Source organism: Phoca vitulina, unplaced genomic scaffold (genome assembly GCF_004348235.1).
Source record: "Phoca vitulina isolate PV1807 unplaced genomic scaffold, GSC_HSeal_1.0 scaffold37, whole genome shotgun sequence".
Classification (NCBI taxonomy): Eukaryota; Metazoa; Chordata; class Mammalia; order Carnivora; family Phocidae; genus Phoca; species Phoca vitulina.
The window spans coordinates 1,390,995-1,404,334 of NW_022589740.1; positions in this window are offsets into that span (position 1 = coordinate 1,390,995).

Here is a 13,340-nt window from a genome sequence, read left to right on the forward strand (position 1 = left end):
ACAGATATGCATATATATTTGCCCAAGTACTAGTCATTGGAAAGATCATATCTGAAGATTCCATCACGATAAGGAAAAAAATCTGCATTTCTCTAGATGCCTGGTTTTCACAGAGGAGAAGGAGGCTGTGCCTAGGATTTTTCCAGGTGGATAAGGTGGAAAGGTATTCCAGGTAAAGGGCATGGCCAGTGGCCAGCTGCAGAAGCCTGAGAGAGTGCAGTGGTGCGAGTGTAGGGAGGGAAGGGGGCCGCTCAGCAACACGAGGGAAAGGCTCAGTCCTGACGTGACCCCTACATCTTGGGAAGGAATGTGTTACTTGAATGGTTAAGAAAACAAGATCCAACAATGTACTGCCTATAAGAGACTCCCTTTAGCTCTAAAGACACACGTAGACTGGGAGGGAAAAGATATTTTAAGCAAATGGTAACCAACCAACCAAACAAACAAATAAACAAAACAAGCAAACGGGGGTAGCTCTAGGTACGTCAGGCAAAATAGACTTTGAACTAAAAAAACGGTAAAAAGAGACAAAGAAGGTCATCATATAATGATAAAGGGGTCAATCCACCAAGACCTAACAATTACAAACAGCTAGGCACCTGACATAGGAGCACATCATGCATAAAGTAAAAACAGAACTGAAAGAGATACGGGCTTTATTTCCAACGACACAGAGCATGTGATCCTCCAGAATCAGCTAATCTTGCTGAGGTCGGGGCAGACCGGGGCGGCCAGTGGGGAGCATGGGCTACAGATGCTGGGAAGTGGGGAGCAGGGGGTCCTGGAAGAGAAAGTAGAGGGAATCCAGGGTCAAATCAGAGAAGCATGTAGAGTTTAGCTTTTTGAACAGATTGTGTAGTATGCATAAATACTTAGCAGTACAATTCTACTTAAAATGACAATTTGAGGCTTGGTGTATTTGAGTTCAGCTGCTGCGCACATGGTGTTCAGTCCTGTTGTCTTTTCCTCCCTTCTGCTCTACCACCCCCTTCTTGGTTTTGCTTTGAAGTGGTTTACCTTTTATGAAAAAGTTAGCTTCTAGGTGCAATTTCTCCCATGTCCACTAGGAGGAAGCAAAGTATGCAATTTTATTTTTCCATCTGCAACATTTGTTTTCAGTAAAAACACATGCTTCCACTAAATACCTACGTTACCTGATTACAGGAGTGAAAGATACTTATATGTTTTTGGAAATATGAAAACATCATAACAAGAAACTATAATTCAACTGCAATCCTTTTACCATATACATAGCTTCTTTTAAATTGTTTCTTTTAAGTTGATGTATAAATCTGTTTTGCACTTAGTTGGGATTATACTGCAAATTCTGTTTAGGTTCTGCATTTGTTTCACCTACCATTGTCTCATACACGTTTTCCCACATCATTCTTGAATTTTTAAATTTTAATCGAAAACCATAAGGCTTGCATATTGTGTGTATGTGTTTACCTCTCTGCAGGTGTAGGAAAGAGCATTACAAATAAGCCCGTGTAAGCAGCCACTCCCGTGGGTATTTGCCCACATCTCTGGTCCTTCCATGGGTGTATTTTGGTTAAAAGGAACGGACATTTTTGAGCTCTTAATCTACAGGCACATAGTTACCTGCGTCTGTGCTTACCTCCTCACCTAGGTGCTGCTCACCTCTGTGTCTGAGCAGGTGCGTCGCATCGTCCCCTTGCCGAATTGAGATGGGTGTTCTTTTCAGGTTAAAAACACTATTATTCTCATGATTTTACTTCCAAAGGTGTCATGGTAAGTCAGCTTGGCCAAATCTTGGGATGGAAGCTGATGTGCATAATCCAAATAATTTTTCTTGATTACGAATTCACTTAATATAATCAACGGGAATGGTAAAAAAAAAAAAAAAAAAGTCAGAAGTGTATGGTCAGCAGATGGCGCCCTGCAGTTAAAATACAGGCAAACAAAAACCATGGGATATTTTTCTTTCTTGCCATGATTTCTCTCTGAGCCATGACTGGTTTTGAGGCAAATATCCTGTAAGGAAAGGTTGTTCAGGATGAACCAAACACATCCTTGAGGTTAAAATGCAACATTCAGGGGCTTAGCAGGAATCCCCGTGAGTCTAGAAAGTTAATAATGTCCAAATTCTAATACTGGGCTGTGCTGTATTTGTTTGCCAGTTTACTAAGGAATTTCAATAATTTTAGTGAAGACCCCCGAGAACAGTAATGAAAGGAAGGCTTCGCTTCTTCGTTTTTCTCTCTTTTGTGAAGCACCGCCTTTTCCTACCCTGACTCCACGGTTTGCATGCATCCTAGGTAGAAAATCAGACTTGTGCCTAGGACACGTGTCCTCCGTAGCATTTTAGAAATTCTGACATTGCTCCGAATGGTTGGTTTGGAAAGTTTTTAGAAATTCTGACATTACTCCGAATGGATGGCAGTGCCGCGGAGAGAAGTCACCCTCCAAGCAAGGGCTCGCTTAGCTGGAGGGCTTCATCCTGCCGTCACTAACCCTCGAGGTGATGGGCTCCGAGGTGGAATCTGACGCATGTCCCTTAGGAGGTGCAGGAGGTGAATGGGACTAGCACCCTTATAAAAGGGGACCCCACAGAGCTCCCTCGCCCCTTCCAACCTGTGCAGTGATGGCAAAACATGGCCATTTCCCCAAAAGCAGATCTGGATCATGCAGACACCTGATCACAGATGTTCAGCCTCCAGAAACTCTTGTTGGTACCCCGGCCAGGCTGTGGGATTTCCTGATACCCCGGCCAGGCTGTGGGATTTCCTGAGAGCAGCCGGAACAGACTAAGACCAATATTGTATTGGCATTTCAATGTCTTTACGGGGCATACACAGTAACAGAGACTCTCCCCGGATGTTCAGTGCTGTGAGATGTGATACATTGTGGAGAATCCCGAAGCCGCATCCACGCTCAGCCAGCATTGTATCCTGCACGCTTTGCGTCTCCTGTTACGAAGCTGTGTCTGGTGGATACTCTCTCTGGAATGCTGCCGTGTTCCCTCCAGTGGATGGTCCACCTCCTTGGATTCAGGCTTCGGGTTCCTACCAGCCTGTGTGCGTGTTGGCTCCCATGTCGGTCCAGTTTGGAAAGGCTCTGCATTGCTATCCGGACAGTCTGGGACCCGTGTGCTGGTCAGTCCTTTGATTTACTCTCAAAGTCTTTGTTTTCCTATTAGGATTGAGTCCACACGTGTGCGACCTCTGGTGTGAGGCTGATCAAAAGTTCATAAACAGCCCTGTGGGGTCTTGTTCGTGTGCTCCCTCCCTTCCCCAGTCCCCCTGGTACTCTCTGGCTTTGCATCGCTCCCCTCTGTGTCCTGTGGCCAGAAAGCTGGGGCCGTGGTGACAACACCCTGTCCTGCGTGGCCTAGGTCTGCTTCTGTGCCCAAGTACCCACGTCTGGGCATCGGGATGCCTTGACTTCAAGCTGGGGATGTTAGAGGAGAAATAGAAACTCCCATTTTCTCCTCCCACCGGCTCAGTGGTACTCTGAATTTTGGTCTTCTCCAATCTGCCAACTACCTTTACTTATTTAGTTAGTTATATTTTTTTACGATGGTAAAAATACACAACATTAAGTTAACCATCTCAGCCTTCAGTTCATTATGAAGGTCAGGAGTGTTCAGTATATTTCACATTTGGGGCAGCTGACTTCAGAACTCTTTCCATCTCGCAAAACTTAAACTCTTCCCCATTAAACATGAACTCTCCCTTCCCAGCCCCAGCCCCTGGCAGCCACTGTTCCACTTTCTGTCTCTATGAGCCTGACTTTACGAGCTTTAGATGCTTTATGTAAGTGGAATCCTGCAGTATCTGTCTTTCTGTGACATACGTACTGTAATGTTCTTAAGGTTCATCTATGTTGAAGCCTGTGTTGGGATCTCCTGCTCTTTAAAGGCTCCATGATATTCTATGTTATGTATGTATCATATTTTGTCTATAGGCTAATCAATAAATAGATGTTTGGGTTGCTTCCACCTCTTGGTTATTGTGGAATAATGCTGCAATGAACATGAATGAACAAATAATTTTTTGAGATCGTGCTTTGAATTCTTTCGATATGTACCCAGAAGTGGCATTGCTGAATGAGAGGGTTTTTTAAGGAATCTCCATGCTGTTTTCCATAATGACGGTACCATTTTACCTTTCCAGCAATGGTGCAGGAGGGTTCCAAGTTCTCCACGCCCTCGCCAACGCTTCTCGTCTCCCGTTCCTTCAATAGTGGCCATCCTAAATGGTGTGAGGTGACACCATTCACTATTAAGTGTCCTCAAAAAACTGCATCACGGATTTTGTTTTGGTTTCATAGCCACATTCCACAAAAAAAACAGAGTGGAGTGCGCTCGTCCCATCCAAGCCAGGACGGGAACAGCGTTGGGTTCTAGTGATTACAACTCATGAAAGAAAAGTAGAATTTCCGTTTATTGATCAAAACCACATTGTCCTTGGAATTGAAAATGCTTACAGGTTTGTGAGCAGATAATACAGACGCTCAAACCAGCCAAATGTAGCTTCCTGTTATGCCCTTTGTTTATGCCTCCCTGGAAATGCACTCTTACAACAATAAAAATTAATGGTGCTAGGCTATCGTAAAATTTATATATTTGGGATGTTATGCTTTAAGTCCTCCAGATTGAGGCAAGAATATACTTTTATGACTGTGCTAAGTGAATGGAGAAAGTTTCAATCTGACTAAGTTATTCATAACGTACAACTTCTGACTGGCAATCCTCTTTAAGATACTACTTTTTTGGGGGTAAATCAATCCAGAAAGAATTTGTTCTTCCCTCTGTGTGACACTTAATAATATGATTATCAATAAAACCCTCCACAGGTCTTTTGGGTGTAATTCACAAAGCCAAGCATATATAGTAAAATTCAAGTTCATTAGAGGAAACTTCTATTTTATTGAGTATACTCTGTGTTGGGAACTGGTCGACGGCCCGCAACTGACCACAACGGTGTCTCCTACAGCAAGTTTATGCAGAGTTATCTTCTCTTCTGCCATTTTTAAGGAACAGGTGCAACTCGGAATTTATGAGCAAAGGCATTTTATTTCCCCGGGAAGGATCTGCCTTTTTTCTAAATACTCCCTACGGCTCCTATAAGTTGCTCTATTGTGCCCGCATGCTCACATCTGCTTATTTCTGTGAGGGTCCCCCAGCTACAGAGGTGCTTCCAGAAGGAAGATCCCTTTCCCTGAGAAGGAAGTAGCATCCACAAGAGGAAGAGTAGATCTCTGGTGAAAAGGGAACCACGTATCTGAAACTAGTCCTGTTCTAGAATATCCAGGACATTTGTTTTCCCTCAGAATTAAGTTTGTAAACCAGGTTATTTCCCTTACTATTCAAAATGGCATAGTTTTTAACATTTAGGGTACATTTGTATTTTTATCAAATTAATATGTGGAAATGGTTTAAAAAGTTTAACAAGTGCATTGCGTTTTAGAATAAGAAACCATAATCTCCTTCCCTAGTCCTGACTGTCTCCCCCCACAGAAAACTGCTTTTAACTATTTCACTGTTTACCTTTTTTTTTAAAAAAAAAGGATATTATTTATTTATTTGAGAGAGAGAGTGCAAGCATGAATTGGGGGAGGGGCAGAGGCAGAGGGAGAAGCAGACTCCCCGCGGAGCAGGGAGCCCAATGCGGGGCTCCATCCCAGGACCCTGGGATCACGACCTGAGCCAAAGGCAGACGCTTAACCGACTGAGACACCCAGGTGCCCTACTGTTTACCTTTATTCCTTCTAAATAACACACATTACCTATTCCTTGATTCTTTCCCTTCATTGTATTTTAATTTCTGTTGGCTGCTTTTAAAACCATTTTTAAATATTACATATGAGGATGTATGTACACGACATGCATAACTAAATGTACCATTGTAACCATTGTTCAGTGGTTAAACATTTTGGGATGGAGGCACTAAATACAATCACATTGTTGTACAACCATCACCACTTTCCATCTCCAGAACATTTTTCCCCTTCCAGAATTGAGACTATGTACCCACATCCTTGGGTTTTGAGTGTAATCATTATCTGTTGGTTGCTTACATGACAGGTGCAATCATAAGGAAATTCTTCCCTTGTTGCCTGGGCAGGGGTTAGCAGGAAGCAAGTCTTGGAGGGTCCCGACTTGTAGAACATTGCCCTCAGGTACTAGCCCTGCACCTGTGCGGGCCCGAGCTGCCTCCCCTCACCACTTCCTCCTGACCTGCGTTCCGCGCCCCACCTAACCCCACACCACAGCCCCAGCCATGTTCTCTCAGCCTGGCATGCCTGCTGTTGAGTTAAATCAGTGTCTAGTGTTTACTTGGTTACTAGGACCTGAATATTGCTCTCCACCATGCAGTTATGTTTACATACACCTTCTCACCCAACACAACGTTTTTCTTGCGTTACTTCATTGGGTTGATGTGGGAGCTCACAAAAAAAGATGGCACCCAATGAATTAAACCTCTCGGCTTTCATGACTTCTCTTGGTTTTCTCCTCTTGAATTGGGGCTAGGCTGACCAAGAATGTGGTAGAAGCGATACTCTGGGTCTTCTGAGGCTATGTTGTAAGGAGTCTTGAGCTTTAACCTGAGTCCCTCCAACACCTGCTCTGGGGGAAGATGTTGGTCTGGTGTGAGGAAGTGCAAGTCAGCATGTGGGGCTGCTGTGTGGACAGAAAGCGATGCCTGGCCATTCTCAGGCCATTCCACTAGCAGCCAGGCACAGTTGTAGCAGAGAAATGGCTTCTTGTGTGTCCATCCACTGAAGCTTCCAGTGACTCCAGTCTCTGCCAACGTCCGACGGTAACCACGTGGGAGTCCCCCAGGTGAGTCCTGATGAGCTGGGTAAGCCCACGGGACCAGATCCTGGCTCCTGACCCGTGTCTTTGTCTTCCTTTCTTCAAGAATATGACATCTTCTTCTGTCTTCCTTCAAAGTGTTACTTATGGTTCATTTGAAGCTTTCTTTTGCCCCCTCCCAACTCTCCCTTCTTGTGAGTTCTGTAATTTTTCCTTTTCTTGTTTGTCTTTGTTGCCATAGGTTTTGCTCTGTGTTCTGTTAGAGGTTCCCCAGAAGTCTGGTGACTCTTAGGTATTGGTTTTTATTTAAGAGGAAGGCACTAAAAGATCGACTGTTGATTCTGTGGGTGTTTATTGGTTTGTCAACTGCCAAAGTCCAGGGCATGGTGGGGCAGGCCGGATGTTTTCATCTGCAGGATTTGTGTTTGAGCTGTGATGTCACTTTTCTGGGTGCGGGTGTGTTGGGGCCGGGAATGCAGGCGATGATAAGCCCGTCTGCCAGGATCTTAGATATGAAGGGCAGAAGAAGCTAAGGTTGATACGATGCTTCCAACTAAAATTCTAAGAAACAAATGATAGTAAGAAACACTCTGATTCCAAAGCTGTGAAAATGAACATGTTAGTGTTGACAGAACACGGTAACTTCCGTCTCCGGTGTTTGCCTTGTCCACATCCTCAGAAGTTCCGTGACCAGGGCTCCGCAAGCTCAGTTTCTTTTGAGGATAAATAGCTCCTTTCAACCAATCATCCTGTGTCTCATCACACTTCTCAGCTTTTTGTTTGGACGTAGCAGCGACCCCAATTTCTGAGCTCTTCTGGGTCTGGCTTGCTCCTGCTGGTTCCCTCTGCGGGCTGCATCAGCCTGCACCCTCCTCAGCTCACTGTCTGTCTCCCAAAGTCTTCTAGTTTGCCACCAAATTCCCCCCTTGGCTTTGTGTCCTCACAGTTTTATGCTCTGCATTCATTATGGTCAGTTTAAAGCATTTCTCGGGAACAGAGATAAGATGTGCATCACACACCTTATATTCAGCCAGAAGATTCAGCTGGATTCAAAGCCCTGCACACTTCTAAAATCACCAAGAGCAAAGTCCAAAGACAAATGAAAAACTAGGAATACACCTTAACTCATTTAACAAAACTGATTGCCTTCATGGACAAAGAGCTCCTGCAAATAAATGACAAAGAAAATAATTGAATTTTAAATATAAGAAAAGATACTCAGCCTAATTCATAGTAAGAAGAGAATGCAATTAACCTACCTGGTTTGGAAAGACAGAGAAATTATATCACACACAGGGTTGATGACGTGTGGAGGAAGGGTGCTGTTAAGCTTTCCTTGAGAGAGGGAAGCTGGAATGGCATCCAGGAAAGACATTAGGGAAACACTGTCAAGTTCAAATTATACACAGACTTTGACTCAACATTTCCATTTTGAGGAATTTGTCCTACTTCTCTACTTGAATATGTGCAAAATAATTGAGATTTGAAAAGGCCACATTCTTTGCATTAGCAAAAATTGGTGACACCAACGAGGAACTGGTTTAGTAAACAATAGTATGTCCACAAAGTAGACTATTAAGCCAGCCTAGCAACGATGTGGATGGAACTGGAGGGTATTATGCTAAGTGAAATAAGCCAATCAGAGAAAGACAAATACCATATGATTTCACTCACATGTGGAAATTAAGAAACAAAATAGATGAACATATGGGAGGAGGGGGAAAAAAAAGAGAGACGGAAACAAACCATAAGAGTTTCTTAATGATGGAGAACAAACTGAGGGTGGATGGAAGGATGTGGGTGGGGGATGGGCTAGATGGGAAATGGGCATTAAGGAGTGCACCTGTTGTGATGAGCACTGGGTGTTGTATGTAAGTGATGAATCACTAAATTCTACTCTTGAAGTCAAAATCGCACTGTATGTTAACTAACTAGAATTTAAATAAAAATTTGAAGAAAAAAAAGAGAATATTAAGCCAGCAAAAAAATGAGGAATCTGTTTATTTAATGATATGTGAATATTCAAAACATATTTCTGAGAGAGAAAAGCAAGGTACCAGACTGTGTCTATTGTGTTACTGTTCATGTAAAAAGGCAAAAAGAAACTCGCAAGAAACGAGAAAAGCCTGCCTGGCTGGTCCTGGTACCCAAAGCTGCAGATTTCCAGGACTCATTCTCCTCCCACACCTGACTTAAGGCCATAAGAACATGGCAAGGAAAAGGCTCTCATTGTTAGGACGATGTCTTTCTCAGTCCTTTGGAGAGCTGGAGGAAGAACAGGGTCGTGGCAAACCCTGTGACACTTTCCTGTACTTGGAAGGACAGCGAGCCATGGATGCTGATCACCTTAGTGACAACATGCAGAACTCAGGGAATACTGGGGACCATCTTTATCTTGTTCTGGTGCAAATAAAAAATATTAAGATACTCTTCAAATATAATGGCAGGGTTTTAAAAACATAGCGGTTAGTTCCTAAATGAAAAATTTTAAAAAGCAATAGCACTTGGAAAGTAATTACGTCGATGAATCAGTAAAGTGGTATGATGTACCCACACGAGTAATACACAGGGATGCTGACCCAACGATGGACAGGGCATCCTGGACCCTGAAAGGGTCTCTAGCCTACTGGGCTGGGTCACGGGACCAGTAAATTAAACCTTCAGCAGAGGGGAGGGTGATTCCTGCTGCAGGCCCTGCTCCGGGTTACCTGACAGCAAGCTGCAGGGGGGGGCTGTGGACCCTCCACCAGTCAGACCACAGATGTCCCGGGCACCCTCTGTGCCCAGCACTGGGCTATGCACCCTGATGACATTGCTCATCAAAATACACACAGCACCGCTTTTAGCCTGACCCTGGGATTTTAGACAAAGGCAAAATAGTAGCCTGATTAAAACATATCTAGTCTAGCGACCCAGATATATTTTAATTATGTTACTCTTAGATCATGAATCTTTAGCCTTAATTTTTTTTCTCCATGTGAGAAAAGCAAAAATTTAGCTAAGAAGGAATGTTTAGTTCAGATTTCTTGACCCAATGTTATACACTCCCATACTGGATTACAATTCCAGTCTAGAAGATGTGGACTTTACAAGAGACATTGGGCTTTGGAAGCAGCCTGGTGCGCCCAGGCCCGTGCAGCGTGTGTGAGCGGAGGTCCCGCGTGAAGTGCATGCGAGCTGGCCTCTGAAAGGCTTGCCTAGACGTTCCAGAAGGTTGAGAAATCACACAGGTGTGTTGGTTAATTGGAAAGGTTCGATCGTGGCTAATTGCCTGTAAGACATTCATAGAGAAATGCTTCCAAAAGCGAAGGCAGTCATCTAACACCTGATCCTAAGAGGCAAATCTTAAAAACAGAGATTTTTATAAAACTATCCATATTGGATCCAGATAACAAACAGTTGACCACTTCCGCAAAATGGCTTTCTTTGCTATTTGCTTCCCCATTCCCTGATGGATGCCAGAATTCCCTTAGAAACTTGTCCTACACAGACCTTGAGAGGCTCGTGTCTATTATGACGTAGAATATGGGATGAGGACAAGTCAGGGTGCACTCGTCTACGCTCAGGGGATTCAGGGCATGCTGAATGGGGCTGGCCTCAGTTGTCCTTCCAGGGTCCCTGGCTCCACAGGGAGGGGACGCGTGAGGGTGTGTTGGTGGCCTTCTGATGTCTGTTCTATGTAACTCTTAACCACGCACCTCTAAGTGCAGTCTTGCAAAGGTGGTCATTTAATCCCTAGAAGAAATGAGATAGCATTTATGCAGATCATTTTGTACTTTTTCCAACTAGAACATTTGCCTGGAGGTGAATTCCTAGGACCAGTGCAAGCACATGGATGCAGTTGGCAACCGGTCTTATATTTCTTCCAGGGATACTCAGCAAGCAAAACCAAACGAACAGAGCCTGCATGCAGCATCATCAGATCCAAATCCCGTGAGCCCAGTGGCACGGTAGACCATGTTTACAACTCCAGGTTTGCGGTGACTCTCCTTCCACACTGGCCAGATGTAGGGGCGCTGTATGGATGGCTGGGGCGGGGGCAACCGAAATATGCTACTGTTGTAAACTCACTTCATTAGGTCCATCACCTCCTCCTCCTTTATTTTCCTGTCCCCTGCCCTTGTTGACCAGAGGCTCAAAGCTAATGCTGTTTTTATTGAAGCTAAGGCTTCATTAGGACCCCTCTCTTTGGGTGCTCGGTATGGGGCTTTCCCCTTGAGCACTAAGGCTCACCTTCGTCAGGAAGCCTCGGGGTGGCCATGCCTGCATCTGGGGATGTCATTTTCTCCAAACTCCAAGCCCCCACACAGATTCAGTCTGAACGGCTAGTTTTGAATGCCCAACGTTGAGTTCAGTTGTAGCTCCGAAGAGAGTTACAAGACCCAGTGACTGAGGACTGAGTATAACTCTCTTTCTGCTACAAATGCTCTTACACATCATTATGTGAGTGTGTCCGGTGGTCCGTCCTTGAAACCTCAGCCAATGTTTTCTCTGTTAATCCTCTCAGCTCCCAGATAATGCTCTGCACCTAACACTTGTCTATTTATTTATTTATTTATTTTAACAAACTATTCCTTCTGGTGTATTTCCCCTTTTCTAATATGTCAACCTTTTCATAAGTTGAGCGTGATTGCTAAGAAAACAATATGCTCTAGAAGTTACTTAGCAAAATATTTTATTTTAGCCAAACTCACTGATAGGAAGTATGCTTGAAATCCCCCTGCTACATGATGATCATCTCGGCTGCTGAGATTGTGTTCCTGGTCATTAGTTAATGGAAGGTACTTATCACAGAGTAGGAAATGGCCTTGCTCAGGAAGAGGGAAATCGAATTACATTATGGAGAATGCTCCCAGAGTGCCGTCAACGGTTCCAGCCAAGTCATTTCCTGTGCTAAGGAGGTATTGTCTGGACCAGGGCGCAGCTGGAAGGTGGCCCAAGCTCGAAGGCAAATGACAATGGTGTCATTTCCATGACATAAAAAAACTGCTAAAAAAAAAAGTAAACACCACAAATCATTAGAAGAATACATAAAGTGGGTGAGCAGATATTTAAAACAAAGACCTTAAAATGGCCAATCGGCACAAGAAAGGGTACTTGACTGTGCTCCTACTTCATGAAATACAAATTAAATCAGTTATGAGACACCACCTTTCATTCACACATTTGGCCAAGATTGAAAAGTCTGCTCATGGGCTGATGTGGGCTCCGTGAAACATGCCATCAATGGTGGACAGAAAATGATGCCCCCATCACCTAGGACAACTAGACAGCATGCGTGCACTTTGAAATGGATGTAGCTGGCCTCCGCATGTCCGTTTATAATCGCATGATGCACTCAGCACAAGTGTGCAAGCGTGTATCCTGGTTCACGGGAGTAAGAACTGGAGAGGAGCCACCATGGATCAATAAACGATTTGTTAAGTGATGGTAAGTCCCCTAGTGGGGATGTAGTTCTCAATCTACCTGCACAACACATCACGGGCCCGGACCCTGCTGCCCCCCTCCCACCACCTCGTACCCAAGTCTGGTCCACAGGATGGCTCGCCCAGGTGGTCTTCCTGGTTCCTTTTGGGTGACCTTGAATTGTATCGCCTGATCCCGAATCAACAATCCTCGCTGGCCGGGCTGACAAGGTTTAGGCTCACTGCTATGTGTCGGTTCTAGACAGAAGTACCTTTATGAAGGTAAGATGTCGCCTGGACAGAGTGCTTTGCTGCCCAGGTAACCAGTTCCTCTTACCAATGCCTAGACCTGTCCACGCCATTTTACACGAAACCTGAGATGAATTCCCCAATGAGTTGTTTTAGACACTATTTTCAAAGTGGGTGAAGTCAATTGTATGCTGCCTAGGATCGTTCTCTAGGAAAAATAAGACCATGAACCCTGAGTGTGGACCTGACTCCTATTTTTGGAAAAACTTACCTTAAATTCTAAGTCCTGAAACCGACATGTGGCTGGGGGCAGGTGGAAGGAGATCCACTGCTGTTGGACTTCTCTGTTTGTGTGAAGATGGGCATCTGTCACAGTGGAGGCGGGGCGGGGGGTGGAGAGGCGGTCCCGGCTGGGGTTGCCGTGGTCCCAGGGCAGCCATGAGTTCTGGTCTGCTTTGCCACGGCCACCTCCTCGTTCCCCGGCACAGTTGCGTGTCCTGTGCACTGAGCATGGAGACGGGGTTGGGTGCAGGAGGGCGGGGGGGATATCAAGGAAACTGCCAGGAAGGTGGTTGCTCCCGTGTGCAGAACCCACGCCACGGATAACTTCTCTGAATATCCGTACACACAAGAAGGATCTGACATCTCTTCTGTGCTTACGTTTTTTGACTTATTTTATTTTGGCTTAGCAAACAAAGCTACTATTTAATGCAAAACATTTTGGGATCATAAAAGTATATGGTGTGCTCATCTTCTGTTAAATAAATGTTATTAAGAAAAATAAATTTCCTGTTTTTTTAGGTGTGGAAAAAAAAATCTGGCCCCAGACCTCGCCCTGTCTCTCCTGTTCTCCTCCCGCCGGGTCTCCTGGGCCTGCGGGTCCCTCCCACTGGCCAGCCCCACGC